Genomic DNA, 20,143 nt, shown 5'->3' on the forward strand with positions numbered 1-20,143 from the left:
ACAGTCTGACTTTCACTTCCATACATGACCGCTGGAAAAACCACAGTCCAACTCTCAAATCCATACATGACCACTGGAAAAACCATAGCCTTGACTAGATGGACCTTTGTTGGCAAAGTAATATCTCTGCTTTTGAATATGCTATCTAAGTTGGTCATAACTTTCCTTCCAAGGAGTAAGCGTCTTTTAATTTCATGGCTGCAATCATCATCTGCAGTGATTTTGGAGCCCCCAAAAATAAAGTCTGACACTGTTTCCACTGTTTCCCCATCTTTTTTTCCATGAAATGAAGGGACCAGATGCCATGATCTTAGTTTTCTGAATGTTGAGCTTTAAGCCAACTTTTTCACTCTCCACTTTCACTTTCATCAAAAGGCTTTTTAGTTCCTCTTCACTTTCTGCCATAAGGGTGGTGTCACCTGCATATCTGAGGTTATTGATATTTCTCCCGGCAATCTTGATTCCAGCTTGTGCTTCTTCCAGCCCAGTGTTTCTCATGATGTACTCTGCCGAGATTAACGAGAGATAAAGTTGGAATCAGGAGGCCAGGTTATGAAGCGCTAGGGACCTGGGGTTAGAGCTGATAGATTTAACAAATAAAAATTCAAGATGTCCAGCATTATTTGGGACAAATACTAAAATCTTATTTGTTGATTGTCTGAAGCTCAAATTTAACTGAAGTTTTGTTTTTCTGTCTGGCAACTGTAGCTGGGGTGGCCAAGTTCAAATGCCTACAGAAGGCTGGAATATGAAATGAATGAGGAATATGGGCAGGGTGTCAGGCGACAGAGTGCGATGGGGACTGTGGCAAAACAAGAGAACACTTGCTCCACTTAGACGAACAGCCCAACTTTGCTCTTGCCAATTACTGCCAGTGTTTCCAACTCTTCTAACATTTCAAGGGAAGTTGGAACTTTGGATTTTATGTGAAATCTCCTATTTAATATAAATGAACATTTCAATATTTTTAATGGAAGTATAGCTGATTCATAATGTTGTGTTAGTTTCTGGTATATAGCAAAGTGATTGATAAATAAATATACATATATTCTTTCCCATGGCTTATTATAAGAGATTGAATGTAGTTCCCTGTGCTATACATTAAGTCCATGTTGTTTATCTACTTTATATGCAGTAGCTTACATCTGCCAATCCCAAACTCCTAATTTATCCTTCCTCTGCTTCCCTGGTAGCTCAGTTGGTAAAGAATCCGCCTGCAATGCAGGAGACCCAGGTTCGATTCCTGGGTTGGGAAGATTGGCTGGAGAAGGGATAGGCTACCCACTCCAGTATTCTTGGGCTTCCCTTGTGGCTCAGCTGGTAAAGAATCTGTGTGCAATGAGGGAGACCTGGGTTCAATCCCTGGGTTGGGAAGATTGGCTGGAGAAGGGAAAGGCTACCCACTCCAGTATTCTGGCCTAGAGAATTCCACGGACTGTATAGTCCATGGGTCGTAAAGAGTTGGACAGGACTGAGCGGCCTTCACTTAACCCCTTTCCACGTTGTGTGCTGTGTGTGCTTAGTTGCTCAGTCGTATCTAATTCTTTGCGACCCCATAGACTGTAGCCCACCAGGTTCCTCTGTCCATGGGGTTTTTCAGTCAAGAACACTGGAGTGGGTCATCATTTCCTCCTCCAGGGGATCTTCCCAACCCGGGGATCGAACCAGTGTCTCCTGTGTCTCCTGCAGATTCTTTACCCGCTGAGCCATCAGAGAAGTCCCTTTCCCCTTTGGTAACCATAAAGTTGTTTTCTGTGTCTGTGAGTCTCTGTTTTCTAAGTAAGTTAATTTGTATCATATTTTATTATAAACAGTGCTGCTATGAACACTGGGGAGCATGCATCTTTTAGAATTAGAGTTTTCTCCAAATAAATTTCCAGGAGGGGGATTACTGGATCATATGGCAGCTCTTAGTATTTTAAGGAACTTCCATAATGTTCTCCATAGTGGCTGCACCAATTTACCTTCCCACCGACAGTGTAGGAGAGTTCCCCTTTCTCTACACCCTCTCCAGCTTTTCTTATGTGTAGAATTTTTTATGAAGGTCATTCTGACGAGTGTGAGGTGCAACCTCATTATAGTTATGTTTTAATATGTTTTAAACCCACTGTGAGCCAAACAAAACTTGTCTGCCAGCTGCAGCCAGCCTGAGGCTCTCCATTTTATGTCCTAAACATCTGAATAATGTTTCTCTTTACTGCAGTAATACATAGCCATAAAAAATACAAACATCAAAGAATTAAGGTGAATGAGAACGTTATTCTCCCAGTCTTTCCCTCCAAATCCTATTCTCTTTCTCAGAGGCAGCCTCTGGTTCAGCAGGCTGGAGCTATGTGTAATCTGGACACTGGGGAAAAGCTAGAATCTGCAAATTCTAGATATACACTCTAGTACACTTGCATGTATATGTGTAGGACATCTGTATGTGAGGAAATATGAACAAGGATATTCATTGCTGTGAAAAATTTTTAACATCCATTTTTAATCCCCATGTTAGAGAATGACATAAACTATGATAATTCATATGACAAAATGCTATACAGCAGTTAAAACAGGTGAACTAGATATTCATGTATCAAATGGATAGATTCTCAAAAACATGAAGTGAGGATAGAAAATAAATAAAACAAAATTATCTTCTCTATTTATTTCTATCTCTCCACTTAGTTCAAGTATAAAAACATGGACCAGGTGGAAACATGTTTAACTCATTGTACTAGTATCTTATTGCTGCTGTAACAAACTAGCACCAACTCAGTAACTTTGAAGAATACCACTTTATAATCTTACAGTTTTCACGGTAGAAGTCTGCAGCGAGTCAGCAGGGCTGAGTTCCTTCTGGAGGTTCTAGGAGAGACTCCTTGCCTTTTCCAGCTTCTAGACGCTGCCCACATCCCTTGGCTCTTGGCCCCACCACACCAACTTCTGCTTTTATTACTACGTGTCTTCTGACTCTGACCCTCCCTCTAGTAAAGATACTTATGGTTACACTGGGCCTAGCAGCATAATCCAGAATAATCTCCCCATCTCAACTTCTTTAATTAAATTACATCTGTAAGTTCCCTTTAGCCATGTAAAGTAATGTATCCACAGCTTCTAGGGGACTAGGACCTAAACATTTTTAGGAGGCCAGTATTCCCTGGTGGCTCAGTGGTAAAGAATTCACCTGCCAAGCAGGAGCCGTGGGTTTGATTCCTGGGTCTGGAAGATCCCCTAGAGAAGGAAATGGCAACCCCATTTTAGTATCCTTGCCTGGGAAATCCCACGAACAGAAGAGCCTGGCAGGCTGCAGTCTATGGGGTTGCAAATAAGTCAGACAGGACTGAGCAACTAAGCAACAAAAAAATTGTCTTGATAGCCATTGTCTGAGGAGAGAAGGAAGAAAATAGAATGGGGGAGATGAATTAAGATAATTTACCTTTATGTGCTGAGTTTAATTTCTTTGCTTTAAAAAAGTTATCTGAGAGACATCTCTGGTTATCAAACGGCCCTGAGAAGACCCAGCTTGGGGCAATACTTTGAGAGCTTCCGGGGCCAAGAATGGGGCCTTTAAAAACACGCCTTCTTCACTTATTTCACCCTTCCACTCCCACTCTCCCTTCAACCAAAACATATCTGCTTTTATCTGGTTTTCATGTTGGGGTTCCACATAAAATAGCATAATTCAAAAAGATGTTCTTCTGTTTAAATACAGACACATTCATGCAGGCATGCATGCACACACATACACAGTTTGAAAACCACTGATTCATTTCAACCTTCATCACTGTGTGATTGAGGAGTCAATATGGGAAAGAAAAAGTAATTTTAATTACACAAAAGGTGTTACTATCTCTTAGTAAATCTCTTTTATTTGTGAGTCAGAGGCCAGGCCACTGCAGCAGACCCACAGAGGAAAACCTTAAGATTTTCCAGTAACTGGAATTGTTTTATCTGAAAACGTTTCCTGGAGTCATGGATTCCTAGGACAGGGGTGTGGAGGCAAGGAAGGAGAGGGTGTTTCTTGAGGAGGAAAAATCCTTTGTTCGTCCTCCTGCCTCCAGATGAATAATGAAACTTCTGAAAAGAGGGCTATTAGGAAGGGAAGATAGTAATAAATCTTTAAATCTCAAAAGTAGTTTAAAAAAAAAAATGATATCAGATTTCCCAGCCCTCCAGTAGGCTCAGAGATCATTCCTCTGCCTCCTTTTTCCTCATTTGCTTTTGTAAAGATATGTGTGTTTTCCTTATTCTGTCTTTCTAAGTCTGCTTTTTCCCTGTCTGCTTTTTTTATTTCCATATTTATTGTATTTTATTTGAAGTAGAAGGACAGGGCTGGCTGTCATGCCTCCCAGGCAGGGTATTTGTTTGGGGGACAGGGAGGACAGAGGTGCTATCCAGGTGAGGCATTTACCAGTTGTGGAATAAAAACTATAAGGAAGCTTAGCTATAACACAGAGGAGAGCAGAAGGAACAACTGGTCAACCCAAGAGCACTGGCTTGGCCATGTGCTGTGCTGTGCAGCAGGCAACAAGGCGTGCAGAGTCGGCATCCACGTCTGGAGACTGTATAATCTCAAGCTTTTGAAAAATTTTCACTGGCGCTGACAAATGACTTGATTTCCAAGTGGAGAGGTGCATTAAGAGGTTGTCCTCAATCCAGCTTGTATAGATTAGGTTTGGCTGTAGTTGAGAGCAGTGGTGACTAACATTTCTGGGATGGGCACCTGCCAAGTGGTCGTCGTTATCCTGGGCATTTGCAGACTGCCGCAGAAACTGTTGGTGGCCTGCTCAACTTGCATTTCTCCCTTTCTTTCGTGTTGACAGGGCTCCAGTCTTGTTCATCTCTTCTTTCATTTTGAGGCTTAGAGAAAGGTGATCTATCCCCTGATTCCAAAGATAAATATTAATCCATCTAAACCAATCACAATATTTCCATTTCCCTTGATATTAACTAACTGGCACAGGAAGGGTCATGTGATATAATTCTGGCCAACAAAATATGAAGGGAACTCTTTTTGGAGTGGAGGGGGAAGGTTCTGGGAAAGAGACACAGAAAGAGATAGCTTTTCTCTCTGGGTATTGTGTTTGGATGACATTCCTGAAATTGTTTGCATTCAGCGTGTTATCAGCCTCAGGATAAATGGCAGCACAGAGAGGAGGGCAGAGTCAAGAGTCCTGATATTCTCCCCTGAAACCTGGGATAACTCTGGACTTCCTAACTCATGACGTGATAACATTTTTATTGCTTGGACTTCCCTGGTGGCTCAGATGGTAAAGCGTCTGCCTACCATGCAGGAGACCTAGGTTCAATTCCTGGGTTGGGAAGATCTCCTAACTCATATTAAATTGGAGGTTCTGGTACTTACATCAGAAATTGTTCTGATATCCACTAGTTAGTCCACTTAGTCTTCACCATTGTCTGTGAAGAATATAGCTCCTTTTTATAGTTTAAGAAATGTATTTAAGTTAATACACCTGGTAAATAGCGCAAATTCAATGCAGTTCTAACTTTATGAAAGAGACGGAACCAGGCATCAACCTGAGGCCAAGGGCAGAATTTTGTCCACAATGTCTAGTACAGTGCCAGACATACAGTTGCCATTCTACATGAGCTAGCCCAAATCCCAGGTTTATATTATTACCATATGCTACTACTTGCAGTTCAGTCCAGTTTAGTTGCTCAGTCGTGTCTGACTCTTTGCGACCCCATGGACTGCAGCACTCACACTTTCCTGCCCATCACCAACTGCTGGAGCTTGCTCAAACTCATGTCCATTGAGTAGGTGAGGCCATCCAACCATCTCATCCTCTATCATCCCCTTCTCTTCCTGCCTTTAATCTTTCCCAGCATTAGGGTCTTTTCCAATGAGCCATCTTTTCTCATCAGGTGGCCAAAGTATTGGAGTTTCAGCTTCAGCATCAATCCTTCCAATGAATATTCAGGACTGTTTTCCTTTAGGATAGACTGGTTGGATCTCCTTGCAGTCCAAGGGACTCTCAAGAGTTCTCCAACACCACACTTCAAAAGCATCAAATCTTTGGTGCTCAGCTTTCTTTGTAGTCCAGCTCTCACATCCATACATGACTACTGGAAAAAAGCATAGCTGTGACTATACGAACCTTTGTCAGCGGAGTAATGTCTCTGCTTTTTAATATGCTGTCTAGGCTGGTCATAGCTTTTCTTCCAAGTAGCAAGCATCTTTTAATTTCATGGCTGCAGTCACCATCTACAGTGATTTTGGAGCCCAAGAAAATAAAGTCTGTCACTGTTTTCATCGTTTCCCCATTTATTCACCATGAAGTGTTAGGACTGGATGCCATGATATTAGTTTTTTGAATGCTGAGTTTTAAGCTAGATTTCTCACTCTTCTCTTTCATTTTCATCTAGAGGCTCTTCAGTTCCTCTTCACTTTCTGCCAAAAGGTGGTGTCATCTGCATATCTGAGGTTATTGATATTTCTCCCAGCAATCTTGATTCCAGCTTGTGCTTCATCCAGCCCGGCATTTCGCATGATGTACTCTGCATATAAGTTAAATAAGCAGGGTGACAATATATAGCTTTGCCATACTCCTTTCCCAATTTGGAACCAGTTGGTTGTTCCATGTCCAATTCTAACTGTTGCTTCCTGATCTGCATACAGATTTCTCAGGAGGCAGGTAAGTGGTCTGGTATTCCCATCTCTTGAAGAATTTCCCACAGTTTGTTGTGATCTACACCTTAGCCCTAGCAGATAAATTCTATTCCCCACAATATGGTGGAGCAGACATTCTTAAAAATCCTGTCTGTGAAAAATACCTAAAATATCTAAAAATAACCTAAAAATTTTTTTTAAACTTTAAAAATGTATTGCTGAGCCGCTGTGCCTATATATCACCCCCCTCCTCATAAACACACAGACCAAAAAGGAAAAACTAAAAGGCAAAAAAAATCAAAGCAACAGAAAAATCTAGAGAGGTAAGTGAATGCTGAAGCCGGAGGTACCATGAAGAAACATCTGTCAGTTTCTAGCAACCAGAAGCCACAGAAGCTTAAGGATCAGACGCCCTAATAAAAACCTGGGCTTCTGCAGGGTCGAACTGCAGTGGAAGTGGGGTACCCTACAAAAGCACTTAACAAGGAATTACTTCTCTTGGCTTTTGCTCTCAGTTTGGGAGAAAAAACAAAACAAAAAGTTCCCTTGAGATATGTGTCAGCATAAGCCATTTCTTGACTCAGGTTTAGGGTTCAAATTCACTCTACTTACATATTCTTGACAACCTAAAATTGAGAATTTCATTTAAATTGTGTCTGGGTAGGTGGTGACTCTGAGCACCTAGAAGAAGTAAGTGTATATCCTCTCTTGTGGAACACACCAGATCTCAGAGAATCCCAGCCGGTAAAGACCCAAAAAATATAAACTCACAGTTTTTTAAGGAATTCCCTGGTGATAGTGGTTAGCACTTTGTGTTCTCACTGCTGAGGGCCCGGGTTCAGTCCCTGGTTGGGGAACTAAGATCCCACAGGCCATGTTGACATGGCCAAAAGCAAAACAAAACTCACAGATTTAAAAAACAAATGATAAAATATACAAGAAAATAAAATGCCACGAATGAGAGTCCAAAGAAACAACTAAAAGAAGAATCAGACCACAGAGATTGTGCATTGTGTAAAACATACCCTTTAGGATTATTTGATTCTAACCTTTCCTTGCCTTTGCTGTATTTTAAAACTCTGTGGGTAGTAGAGAACTGATAATAATATACATTAATTATGCTAACCCATGGACATTCAAATGAATCCTGTCCAGTGGAGGGACAACATTTCTTCTCCCTACCCTAGAAAAACCAGTTTTGTATCTATTTGCAAATTCTTTGCAATATTCCTGATTGATAAATGTGTTGTCCTTTGGATTCCTTTGAGTCAGTTGTAACATCTGCCTAGTCCTCTCATTGCGTGTACTGTGCTTAGTTGCTGAGTCGTGTCTGACTCTTTGCGACCCCATGGACTGTAGCCCACTAGGCTCCTCTGTCCATAGAATTCTCCAGGCAAGAATATTGGGGTGGGTTGCCATTTCCTTCTCCAGGGGATCTTTCCAACCCAGGGATTGAACCTGGGTTCCCACACTGCAGGCAGATTCTGAGCCACCAGGGAAGCCCGAAAAAGAACATATATATAGATAAATAGATAGATAACTGAATCACTTTGTTGTATACCTGAATCAACAGTTGAATAGTTGTAAATCAACTGTACATATGTATATACATATATATATATATGAAAAGTGAAAGTGTAGTCACTCAGTTGTGCCTGATTCTTTGCAAGCCTATGGACTGTAATACAGATACAAGTTGGAGAAGAGATGGTGACCGGTGAGAGGTCATTCGGAGTGAACTCCTCTACTCCTGGGCAGAATCCACCACTCTCTTAAAGGCTGCTCCCAAGGCTAGCAGCTAACCCAGTTTTCTTTGGAGCAAGAATGCCAGGGTTCAAACCAGGGCCCCAACATTCAAATCTGAGAGACTTGGGTCAAGTTATTTAAACCTTGCCTGCCTCATTGCCCTCACATGGAAAATGAGAATAGTAATACAGCCTTCCTTAGTGGGGTTCTTGTAAAGATTAAATGAATTATATTTGTAAATTACTTGAAATAGTGTCTGTGGCCCATGGGTAAAAGCAAGTATTAGCTAACATTATTAATTATTGTCAGCATGACTCAGTGGCCTATTTTTTTCAGGCCAATTTCAATCGGAAACAGGATCACCACTTCCCAATAAAGTGGTGGCTTCTTAATCTTTCTCTTTGCTATTTCCTTTTCACTCACTTACTGTTTCTGGTGGTCCCAGAAACAAACTGTATGGGGTCGATGGGTGGGTCGGGGGGACACAGAGAGCAAAGAGTTGGAGATAAATGCCAGGAATCAGTGGAAGTAGCCGTCATCAGAAAAGCTGGCGTATCTGTGGCAGCTGACCTGAAATAGAAAAGGAGGGAAATGTTGAAAACTGTTTGTCTCAAAATATTCTACCCACCTCAGGCCTGTGGTTAGTGAGTTATTCCTGCTAGTCAATTCATGTCCCCAGAGGGAAGATATTTTCCCCAGAAGACCCTGTTAAGAGGTGGCAGAGTGAGTGGTGAGCCATGCGGTGAAGTGAAAGTCACTCAGTCGTGTCTGTTTGTGACCCATGGACTGTAGCCCGTCAGGCTCCTCCTTCCATGGAATTCTCCAGGCCAGAATAGCGGAGTGGGTAGCCGTTCCCTTCTCCAGGGCATCTTCCCAACTCAGTAATTGAACCCGGGTCTCCTGCATTGCAGGCAGATTCTTTACCAGCTGAGCCGCCAGGGAAGCCCTGAGCCGTGTGGGGTAGTGGCTACTTCCACAACCTCTGATGCTCAGTTGCCCGTGTCTGTGTCCCTGGTCTGCCATTCCCCGGTTGTGGTATCTTGCATGGTTTACTGAAATTTCTTTACCTGACAGGGCTTTAAGGAGGATTAGATGAGATGAGGAATATAAAATGCCTGGACAGTAGTCAGTACTCAATAATCCAAGGGTGCGTGCAGTATGGGCTTAGAGAAGGCCTTATTCAGTGGACTCTGGCCAGGATTTCCCATCGGAACCACCAGGAGTTTATTAAAATACCAGGGCCCAGGTCTTTCACTGGAGGGGAAACCCTGGGGGCTGAGCAGATTTACTTTCCCAAGAAGGGGAGGAGCTACAAACAAGCTACAGTTGTCTCCTGCCTTGGCTGGCAGTTCTGCACCAGAATGTTAAGCTGTTACCCGTGTGGTGCCCAAAATACCAGAAGGCCACGTGACATGGTGGGGATGGCACAGGCCTTGGTGTTACACAGCTCTGCAGGGAGATGCAGCCCCAGTCAGCTGCTGGCTGTGTGACTATGGTCAAGGCACTTCATTTCCCTGAACCTCAGGGTCCTCATCCGTGCGGCAGAGATCTCTATAGATTTCTTTAAGCTTGTGGTGAGGATTCATTTAGGCCCAAAAGTGCCTAGCAGTCAGTCAACGTCAGCGTCACTTGTCTTTTCAGGATAGGGCCCTGACACCATTCAATACCAAGCCCCTCTGAGAAGATGGGAGATGAGCTTCTGAGAGCATCCTCAGCAGTAATGGAGCTGTTCAGGTATGCAGCTGGCCTTTAGGCATTAAATGGAACTGAATTTTCTGCCAGGGGAACATCTGCCAGGTCACTGGTCACTGCTCCGAGTGGGTGGGTCATTGAGGATGGGTAAAAGCTCAGAGGTTACAGTAGTTGGGAAGCTGGGCAGGGCCGAGACAGGCAGTGGGGAGAGGGCCATTGGCTTCTTCCTTACTGAAAAATGAACTGTTTGTTTCCAAAAGCCAAGAGCCTTCATATTAGCCTATAGGGCATTCCCTCCCTGCTAATGAAACAAAAACATCCCACCTGGGTGGCACCCTACTGAAGAGCAAAGCAAGCTCTGTGATGGTTGTTGGTGGTGGGGTTCCCCTTCATCCAACCACCCGGCCAGAGGAAGAGTCTCCTTGATCCGCCTCCATTTGCTCCCTGAGTTACACTCTTGTGATGAAATAATCTAACTCCCAGGATTAAATTCACAAGCAGAGTCACACACGTTATAACACAAAACCAGTGATACACAGCCAAACCAGAACCACAAGAGGTTTAGTCAATAGAAATGACAGACACTACATCCCCTTCTCATCTCCCATCTCCCACCCCGGCACCCCAGCTGTAGCCCCCCATCTGTCCAGGTGAGGAGGAAGCCCTCAGTGGGAGCTGTTCCCCACTGCTCTTGGGGTCAACTACTGAAAGGTACGGCCAGTCTTTACCAAGACCTTTCTAGCCACAAGACATTCTCAGGGAATATTGGGAACGGGGGTGGGGTGGGGAGCTTAGAAGTCAATCAGCTTTCTTTGCAGTTGTCTCTTTCATGCTTACGTTGTGACTTTTCTTGCTTTGGGGTTCTTGTTGACATTTTGCCTTCTCTCCGACTTTTGCTGTTTCCAAGAGCACGTGCACCCCATTTCTCCAGAAACCTCCAGGAACCCCTACTGGAATGTGAGTTCCTCACCTGTCTTGTCTGTCTTTACATCCTCAGCACTTAGCCTAGTACCTGGCACCAGGATGGTCCCCAGTCAAGGGTGCTAAGCCAGGGGAGCAGCTTCTTATTGTCCTAGAAGTGAGACTCACTTAGAGAAAGGTGGCTCTCTCCATCGCTGGCTTGACTGAGCAGAGGGCCCACAAGGGGTGGTGGGAGGAGAGGAATCAACAGCTTTCCAGCTCCTTCTCCAGGCCATGGGAGACACCTGGGATGTGGAATCTGATACCTGAAACTGTAAGGACCATTAACTTAAGCCCTATGAACCTCAGTTTGTTTGCTGGTTTCCAAGAAAATATAGGATTCTCCCTTCTTGCCCCACAATCAAAGAGGTTCTGACAATTCAAGAACAAAGGTTTCTACTAATACGTTCTATAAAGAAGTATATGAGTGACAGCCTTTACTCTTTGTAAAGTGGTTTCACTAGTGGGTTCAGTGTGGTGGCTCAGAGGTTTTAGGTACTTAACATGTGTTAGGCACTGGGCTGGGGGTTTCAGTAAGTCCACAAGGTGAGGAGAGCACTCTAAAGGGAGCCCAGAGAAGCTAGCCATTCACAGACCGAGCTCAGCCTGGAGGTGTCCTAGAGGTTTGTGTCACTAAAGCAGCCTGGAGCCTTTTCTCCTCTGGAGTCTGAAGCTGTAACAAACACCCAGATCATTCCCATTCAGCTTCAGGACCACCCCCAAGCCCCCGGGCTGAGTCTGTGAATGACTCTTGGTGCTGCCCCCATCAGCACCAGTGCGGGCCACATCTCTGAGAATATTGAGAAATAACTGAATATAATCTATGCTGAAGCCACATTTGGATTATGGACATCATATGACTTCAAACATCAGCATCCATTCTAATAGGAGATATTGAAAGAAGAAAAATTAATAGACAAACAGAGCTGCTGCTATTTCCCTCCTCTCCCACATCAGATCAGATGCTAGAGATATGCCAAGTCCTCTGCCAATAGCCAGTGCCACTGATTCCTGGCACCTACTTCCTACTTCTTTGCTCTCTGTGTCTCTTCTTCATGCAGTTTTGCTTCCAAGAGTCCACAAGAAACAGTGGTTGGGTGTAAAGGAATAGCAAAGAGAATGATCAAGGAACTGCTACTCTAAGAGAAAAGGGGAGGGGCAATACTAGGGTAGAGGGGCAAGAGATGCAAATTACTAGGTATAAAATGAGCAACAAGGATATATTGTACAACATGGGAGTATAGCCAATATTTTATAACTAAAAATGGTGTGTAACCTTTAAATATTGTGAATCACTTATATTGTGCAGTAACTATACTTCAATTTTTTTTAAAAAACTGCCACTTTATTTTAGTCCTAAAAGATGATGCTGAGTAAGTGTGGTACTCAATATGCCAGCAATTTTGGAAAACTCAGCAGTAGCCACAGGACTGGAAAAGGTCAGTTTTCATTCCAATCCCAAAGAAAGGCAATGCCAAAGAATGTTCGAACTACCTCACAATTGCTCCCAACTCACATCCTAGCAAAGTAACGCTCAAAATTCTCCAAGCCAGGCTTCAACAGTACATGAACTGAGAAATTCCAAATGTTCAAGCTGAATTTAGAAAAGGCAGAGGAATCAGAGATCAAATTGCTAACATCCGTTGGATCATAGAAAAAGCAAGAGAATTCTAGAAAAACATCTACTTCTCTTTTATTGACTATGCCAAAGCCTTTGACTGTGTGGATCACAACAAACTGTGGAAAATTCTGAAAGAGATGGGAATACCAGACCACCTGACCTGCCTCTTGAGAAACCTATATTCAGGTCAGGAAGCAACAGTTAGAACTGGACATGGAACAACAGACTGGTTCCAAATAGGAAAAGGAGTACGTCAAGGCTGTATATTGTCACCCTGCTTATTTAACTTTATGTAGAGTACATCATGTGAAATGCTGGGCTGGATGAAGAACAAGCTGGAATCAAGATTGCCGGGAGAAATGTCATTAATCTCAGATATGCAGATGACACCACCCTTACAACAGAAACGAAAGAGGAACGAAGAGCCTCTTGATGAAAGTGAAAAGGGAGACTGAAAAAGCTGCTTAAAACTCAACATTCAAAAAACTAACATTATGGCATCCAGTCTCATCACTTCATGTCAAATCGATGGGGAAACAGTGACAGACTTTATTTTGGGGGGCTCCAAAATCACTGCAGATGGTGACAGCAGCCATGAAATTAAAAGATGCTTGCTCTTTGGAAGAAAAACTGTGACCAACCTAGATAGCATATTAAAAAGCAGAGACATTACTTTGCTGACAAAGGTTCATCTAGTCAAAGCTATGGTTTTTCCAGTGGTCATGTATGGATGTGAGAGTTGGACTGTGAAGAAAACTGAGCACCAAAGGATTGATGCTTTTGAACTGTGGTGTTGGAGAAGACTCTTGAGAGTCCCTTGGACTGCAAGGAGATCCAACCAGTCCATCCTAAAGGAAATCAGTCTTGGATATTCATTGGAAGGACTGGTGCTGAAGCTTTGGCCAATACTTGGCCACCTGATGCGAACAGCTGACTCACTGGAAAAGTCACTGGTGCTGGGAAAGTTTGAGGGCAGGAGGAGAAGGGGACGACAGAGGATGAGATGGCTGGATGGCCTCACCGATTCAATGGACATGAGTTTGAGCAAGCCCGGGAGTGGTGATGGACAGGGAAGCCTGGCGTGCTGCAGTCTGTAGGGTCACAAAGGGTCAGACGTGACTGAGAACTGAACTGAACTGACCACTTTATTGGGAAGCAGTGATACCATTTTAGATGAAAAGATGCCTAAAAATAGACCATGCAGTCATACACACAATAATAAATTACATGTAAACACCAAACAATTATGCACATTTTAATACAAGTATTCCATGTGGTGCTTCAGGGTATTTGGAGATGGTGTGAGAATACCCCCAAGTACAGTCTAGTGAGTAAGAACTAGCTGCTGAAGTCCATCAGATCTAGGTGCTGGGCACAAGCTGTGCTGATTACTAGCTACAGGACTTCAGGCAAGCTCTATGGCCTCTCTGTGCCTCGGTTTCCTCCTCCATAAAATGGGATATAATGTAGTACTCACCTCTGGATAGGCTGTGAGGACTGAGTAAAGCACTGTAGACTCTCCTTGATAGTGGCTTGGAGGAAAATAGTGACCCTACCGGGATTCATTTCTCTGCTTTCCTCAGTCCTTGTCAATGACATCTCTTCTTCGCTTGCACACAAGGGCACCTGATTCAATGCAGACTCTTCCACCCTCAAGGTGGGGAGCTGTGTCCTTGGCTTTAAGATAGATATCTTAAATTCTCTTCCGCAGTTACAATGACTCAGCTGTTGCTTAGGGATTTAATTAACTAGCAATCAGAGGCTTGAAAGAGACAAACCTCTGGGGACTTTTGCTCTGGTTGGCTTTCAGAAGAGTGAGAATGGAATATAAAGAAGCTTCCAGAACTTCACTGTCCAGTATGGTAGCCACAGGGGCTACTGAGCCCTTGAAATGTGATTGTCCAAATTAAGAATATGCTGCAAGTATAAAATATACCCCAGATTTTAAAGATTTGTATAAAAGAGGAATATGTGTCTCATTAATAATTTTTATTAAAAGTTTAAATGGTAGTATTTTTGCCATATGAGTTTACTTTTGTTAATGTGGCTACGGGAAGATTTCAAACCACCTCTGTGGCTGTTGGAAGATGCTGTTCTAGAATATTCATGATTTAATAGTGACTTAACAAAAAAAAGAAAAAAAAATAGTGACTTAACAGGCCAACACTATTTAAAACATAGATTGCCTTTTAATATTTTTAAGAGGTAGATATTGTTATAACCAATTTTCAGACAAGGGCAGCAAGACTATAAAAACTCATTTTGTGTTGACAATCAGTAGACCCAAATAGATGTAAGCTGATGGCTAATCAGAGGGAAGAACACTGACTTAGGAATCAAGAAACCTAGCTTCTTGTCCTTGCTATATCCCTAAATAGCTGCGTGACTTCAGGCAAATTACTGCCCCTCTCTGGACCTCTGATTTTTACTTGAAAAATAAAGGGATTGGCTGGATTTGAATTTTAAAGTGGGAAGCTAGAAGCCGGTAGACCAAATGCAGCCCTATATCTGTGTGTTTGGGGCAATGCCACTTTTAATTTACGTGGTTTTAAGTAGGGGTCAGCAGCTCTTCTATTGCCTAGGGCTCCTACCACTCCCCTTGGACTCTCACTCCACCACTTCAGACTTTGTTACTTGCCTCAAAATCCTTAGCTGCAAATTTTAAACTCCAGATACAATGACCCCATGGAGGACGGTCTACTTCCTTCTATTCACTCCAATTCTGACCATTTTCAGGACTGGGGGTCTTAAGTAGATTAGTGATCACCAATCTACTCTAGGCCAAATTTTGTCTCTCTTTTTTTTTAAAACGATGTATTCCAACAAAAATAGTGCCATACCTTCCTGTAAACCATAAATATTAAACTAGAAAGAAACTTAAAAATAATCTATTCAGGGTAAACTTCTCATTTTACAGATAAGGAAACCAAAAGAAATTTAGAGGATCTAGTGCTTTTATATTTACTGTATCAGTGATTTTACTCTCTGTTTTGAAAAGTAAGATAAAAAATTATTTTTGAAATCGAATCTTATACTTATTTGCATTTCCTTTACAAGAAATCCAGGTAGAATTTTCTTCTTTTTCCTCTTTTTAACAAAAATTCAATGGGATGACTAGCTAGGAGAAAAAAAAAAAAAGGTGGAACAGAACTGCTTCCTTTTCCTTGTGATTATTCTATATAAAACTTGTAACAAAAAATAGGTAAATGTAACCCACGCAATGAAAATAAATAGCTAAAGGATTTTAAAGCATTGAAAGAAATCTTTTTGCAAGGATAATAGCAAGTGGGACGTGAACTACAGCTTTTGCATATTAAACGCAGGTCTTTGTCTCTTTCACCTAAGTAGTGTGAGAAAGCAAAATCTAATTTAATGGGGGAAAAGGAAAAGACCATAAATAAAAGGGTGTGTTGTTTTCTGAGTGACAATCTTCCTATTGGCATTCTGCCCAGAAGCCCTTTCTTCTTGTCTAAACCACATGATCAGGATAAGTTGAGTAACCAAATCGAGACCCCGGAGGGTCAGGAGATACTGCAAAGCTGATCAATACCTTCAGGGTCCAGATGTCAGCCAGACCTGACCGTTAACCTGGTCAATATTGCTGTTGGATGAACACAGAAATTCCACCTGTGATCTCGGTCAGGAGACACTCAAGGTCCGTGATGGGGGAGGTCCTTCCCAAGGTTAGGTAGTCACAGGCACCCCAGAAGTGTCTGAAGATATAATTACCCCTGCCCCCCAACACTGCTCCCAGGATCTCTTTCCAGGAGAGAAGTCTAACCTTGGGTCCATGCCAGATTCAGGCAAGGAATAGCTCCTTGTATTTTTCCCAGGAACTTTGCTGCCCATCACAGCCATGATCTCTGCCCTCAGGAAGTCAAGGTCCAAAGCACAGAAAGATAGATCTATTTTTCATCCATGAAAATATAAAAAGGTAAATGCTAGAGGTTGCATCAAGGATTCAAGAAGAGGTGAAAGCGAAAAAAAAAAAAAAAGGCTTTGTGACTGGCAAAAGCCAGTCCAACCAACTCAAGGTGGAAAGAAGATGAAAATTAATGGTAAAATGTTTTAAAGAGATACATTTTTTCTTGATGTTTTTATTCATTTCCTCCCCTGCTTTTACACTTCCTGCATAGTAGGTCCTTAATTTTCCCTCCGTTTCTCCAACAATCTATTCTTTAAAGGTGCATCAAAGATTTCACTTATTAAAAAAAAAAAGAATTCACTTCTCCCATGAGCCTTTTCTAACCCTTCAACCACAGAATATGTTACTTTACTATCTGCAGTGTTCATTTGCCACTTAACTATGGTCTTGATGCGACCAGGCTGTAGACCCTTCACCGGCAGAGCTGTGTGAGTGACAGTGTCTAGCTGACCTAAGCAAGGAGCTATAGAGAGGAGCCCAGGGAAGCAGCTATCAGCTTGGACCCTTCCTGCTTCCCATTCCCAGCATGCCCTGGGACACCGTGCCTTCTGCTGACTCCCTCCTGGTTCCCTTCTGGACCAAACAGGAACCACTTCTTTCCTCAATAGAAGGCTGAGAGAACTAGAGGGCTTTATCTTTGTTCAAAAGATAAAGTATCAGGGAAACAGAAAGCATTATCAACCATTTAGGGAGTTTTATAACAGCAATTACCATTATCTGTATTATTAAGATTTTCTTAGAAATCCAAGTCTTTTCCCATGGAACAGATCTAGACCATTAAAAGAAAAAAGGAAGCAAAGAGAAACCTTTCACGGATTTTTTCTGGATATTGTTACCATGATTCTGAGGACTTTTTTTTTTTTTTTTTAGCAAATATGTATTCATTGGGTTTGGGGGCTTCCCAGGTGGCTCAGTGGTAAAGAATCTACATGTAACCCAGAAGACACCAGTTCAAGCCCTGGGTGGGGAAGATCATTTGGAGGAGGAAATGGTAACCCACTCCAGTATTCTTACTAGGAAAATCCCATGAACAGAGAGGCCTGGTGGGCTACCGTCCACGGAGTTGCAGAGTCAGATGTGACTTAGCAACTGAGCACACATTCACTGGGTTCACATAGTCCACAAGTTAAATGCAGGCAAGCCCATAAAACAAGTATTAACAACAAAAATACAGTCCATGTTGAACTGAACATTTAAAATGGGTAAGATGATATATTTGATGTTGTATTTTTACCACAATTAAAAACTGAAAACAAACAAACCACACAGTCTATGTATGGTGCCAGGCACTAAAATACGAGCAGCAAGTTGAAAATGGAACATGTGAGAGTACAAGTTATGGTGGAAGATGCATGAAGATTTTAGCTTAATTGGAGGGAAGTGCAATCCATAACTGCGATATAACACAAGCTAGGCAAAGAAGAAAATGACTATTAAAAACTCAACCATGGAATAGAGATAGGCATTTGTTAAGACATTAAAATTATACTTGGAATGCACATGGAACTGAACGCAGAACTAAGTACTATGTTCATTAGGTGTCTGTTTTTATTTATATAATTCACTCCCTTTGAGAAAAACTACAAGATGGAGTCAAGATTTGCAGTCTTATATGGCTGAATGTGTGTGTAACTTCATCCTTTTCCCCCTAAGTTAAAAGTCAGTACGTGCCAAGAACATAAAATTCCAGCCGGACAAATGAGGAACAGAGGAAGGAAACGGCCACTTTGGCCGGCGCCTTTGATGGGCACATCTGTAGAGAAAGTACAGCACTGGCGGTGGATTCTCCCTGCTCAAAACCCTTAAAAAAAAAAAGATTCCCCATTGTTTGTTGCAGTGTGTCTCAAACATATCTGATTTCAGGACAATTTTTATGTATAGTACATTGAGAAAATTACCAGAAGGAGCTAATGAATTGTGTCATCATAATGATGATAACAGATAGCATTCACTGATACTTACATGCCAACACTGTTCTAAGCACTTCATACACATTGACTTGTTGAATCTGCAGACACCTGCAAGGTAAGTATTGTTACTACATCAGCCTTCTGATCCTCCAAGTTTCATAGTGGAGGATTCAACCAACCTTGCGGAGGATTCAACCAACCTTGGACAGAAAATACTCAAGAAAAAAATTCCAGAAAGTTCCCCAAAAAACTTGAATTTGCTGCATGTCAGCAACTATTTCTATAGCATTTACATTGCATTTATAATTATTTCTATAGCATTTACATTGTACTAGGTATAGTATGTCATTTTAGAGAAGATTTAAAGTGTATGGGAGGATGTATGTATTATATGCAAATACCACACTGTTTTATATATAATGGAGTTGAGCAACCCTGGATTTTTATATCTATGGGCAACCTTAGAATCAATTCCCCTCAGATGCTGGATTTGAGGGCTGACTATATCTCCTATTTTACAGCTGAGGAAACAGAAGCACAATCACAGAGTAATTTGTTCAAGGTCACGGAGGTAATAAGGGGTAAAGTCAGGATGCGAACCAAAGTAGTTGGACTCCAGAGTCCAGAGGCCTTGACTGCTGCTGTGAACTGAATGACAGTGTTCCCCCAAAACATGTAAGCTGAAGTTCTAACCTCGGTGTGATGGTATTTGGAGATGGGGCCTTTGGGAGGTAACCAGGTTTAGATGAGGTCATGAGGGTGGACCCCCTACCTAAGCCCCCGACCCCTGACTGGATTACTGTCTTTATTAGATGAGACATAAGAAAACTCTCTGTCTCTCCTTCCATAAAGAAGAGGTCCTGTGAGCACACAATAAGATGGAGGTCGCCTACAACAGGAAAAGGACCTCAGAATGAAACCTACCCTTGTTGATACTTTGATCTTGGACTGCCAGCCTCTAGAACTGTGAGAAATAAATTTCTGTTGCTTAAGCCACTCAGTCTATTTGCTATTTTGTTACGGCAGCCTGAGCAGACTTAGACAATCACTATATTTCACCTTCCTGCCCAGCACAGAATTTTAAGGAATGGTGTGTAAATGTTTAGGCCACAATAAACATGGAACAGCATAAGAATGAATGCTGAAATCACAGGATGCCTGATGAGAGATGACTCTTGATTGGTTAGTCTTGCTGCCTCCCTTAAGCTCCCAGAGCAGGCTGGTATGCTCTCCATAACATGCTTGTATAGAAACATCATTTTTAAAGGAAAATGGACTGTAGGGGAGAAAAGATAAATGTTTTTAGTATCTTTAAAAAAAAATAAGTGTTAGCGTTTAGATTTACAGAAAAATTGCATGTGGCACTATTTAAAATAGCCAGGACGTGGAAGCAACCAAAATGTCTATCAGCGGAGGAATGGATAAAGAAAATGTGGTACAAATATACAATGGAATATTACTCAGCCATAAAAAGGAACAAAAACGGGTCATACGTAGAGATGTGGGTGGACCTAGAGACTGTCATACATAGTGAAGTAAATCAGAAAGATAAAAACAAACACTGTAAATTAATGCATTTATGTGAAATCTAGAAAAATGGTAGAGATGGTCTCATTTGCAAAACAGAAATAGAGACACAGATGTAGAGAATAAATGTATGGATTCCAAGAGGGGAA

The 20,143-nt window shown here is 42.1% G+C and overlaps 1 non-coding gene across 1 annotated transcript; it reads left to right on the forward strand.

Annotated features, from left to right (window-relative positions):
* Positions 1–5,234: 5,234 nt before the first annotated feature.
* On the forward strand, positions 5,235–5,306 carry TRNAG-ACC (transfer RNA glycine (anticodon ACC)). The gene has a single exon. It is a non-coding gene; the product is annotated as a tRNA-Gly (tRNA).
* Positions 5,307–20,143: the final 14,837 nt, after the last annotated feature.

Source organism: Ovis canadensis, chromosome 12, assembly GCF_042477335.2.
Source record: "Ovis canadensis isolate MfBH-ARS-UI-01 breed Bighorn chromosome 12, ARS-UI_OviCan_v2, whole genome shotgun sequence".
NCBI classification, from domain to species: Eukaryota; Metazoa; Chordata; class Mammalia; order Artiodactyla; family Bovidae; genus Ovis; species Ovis canadensis.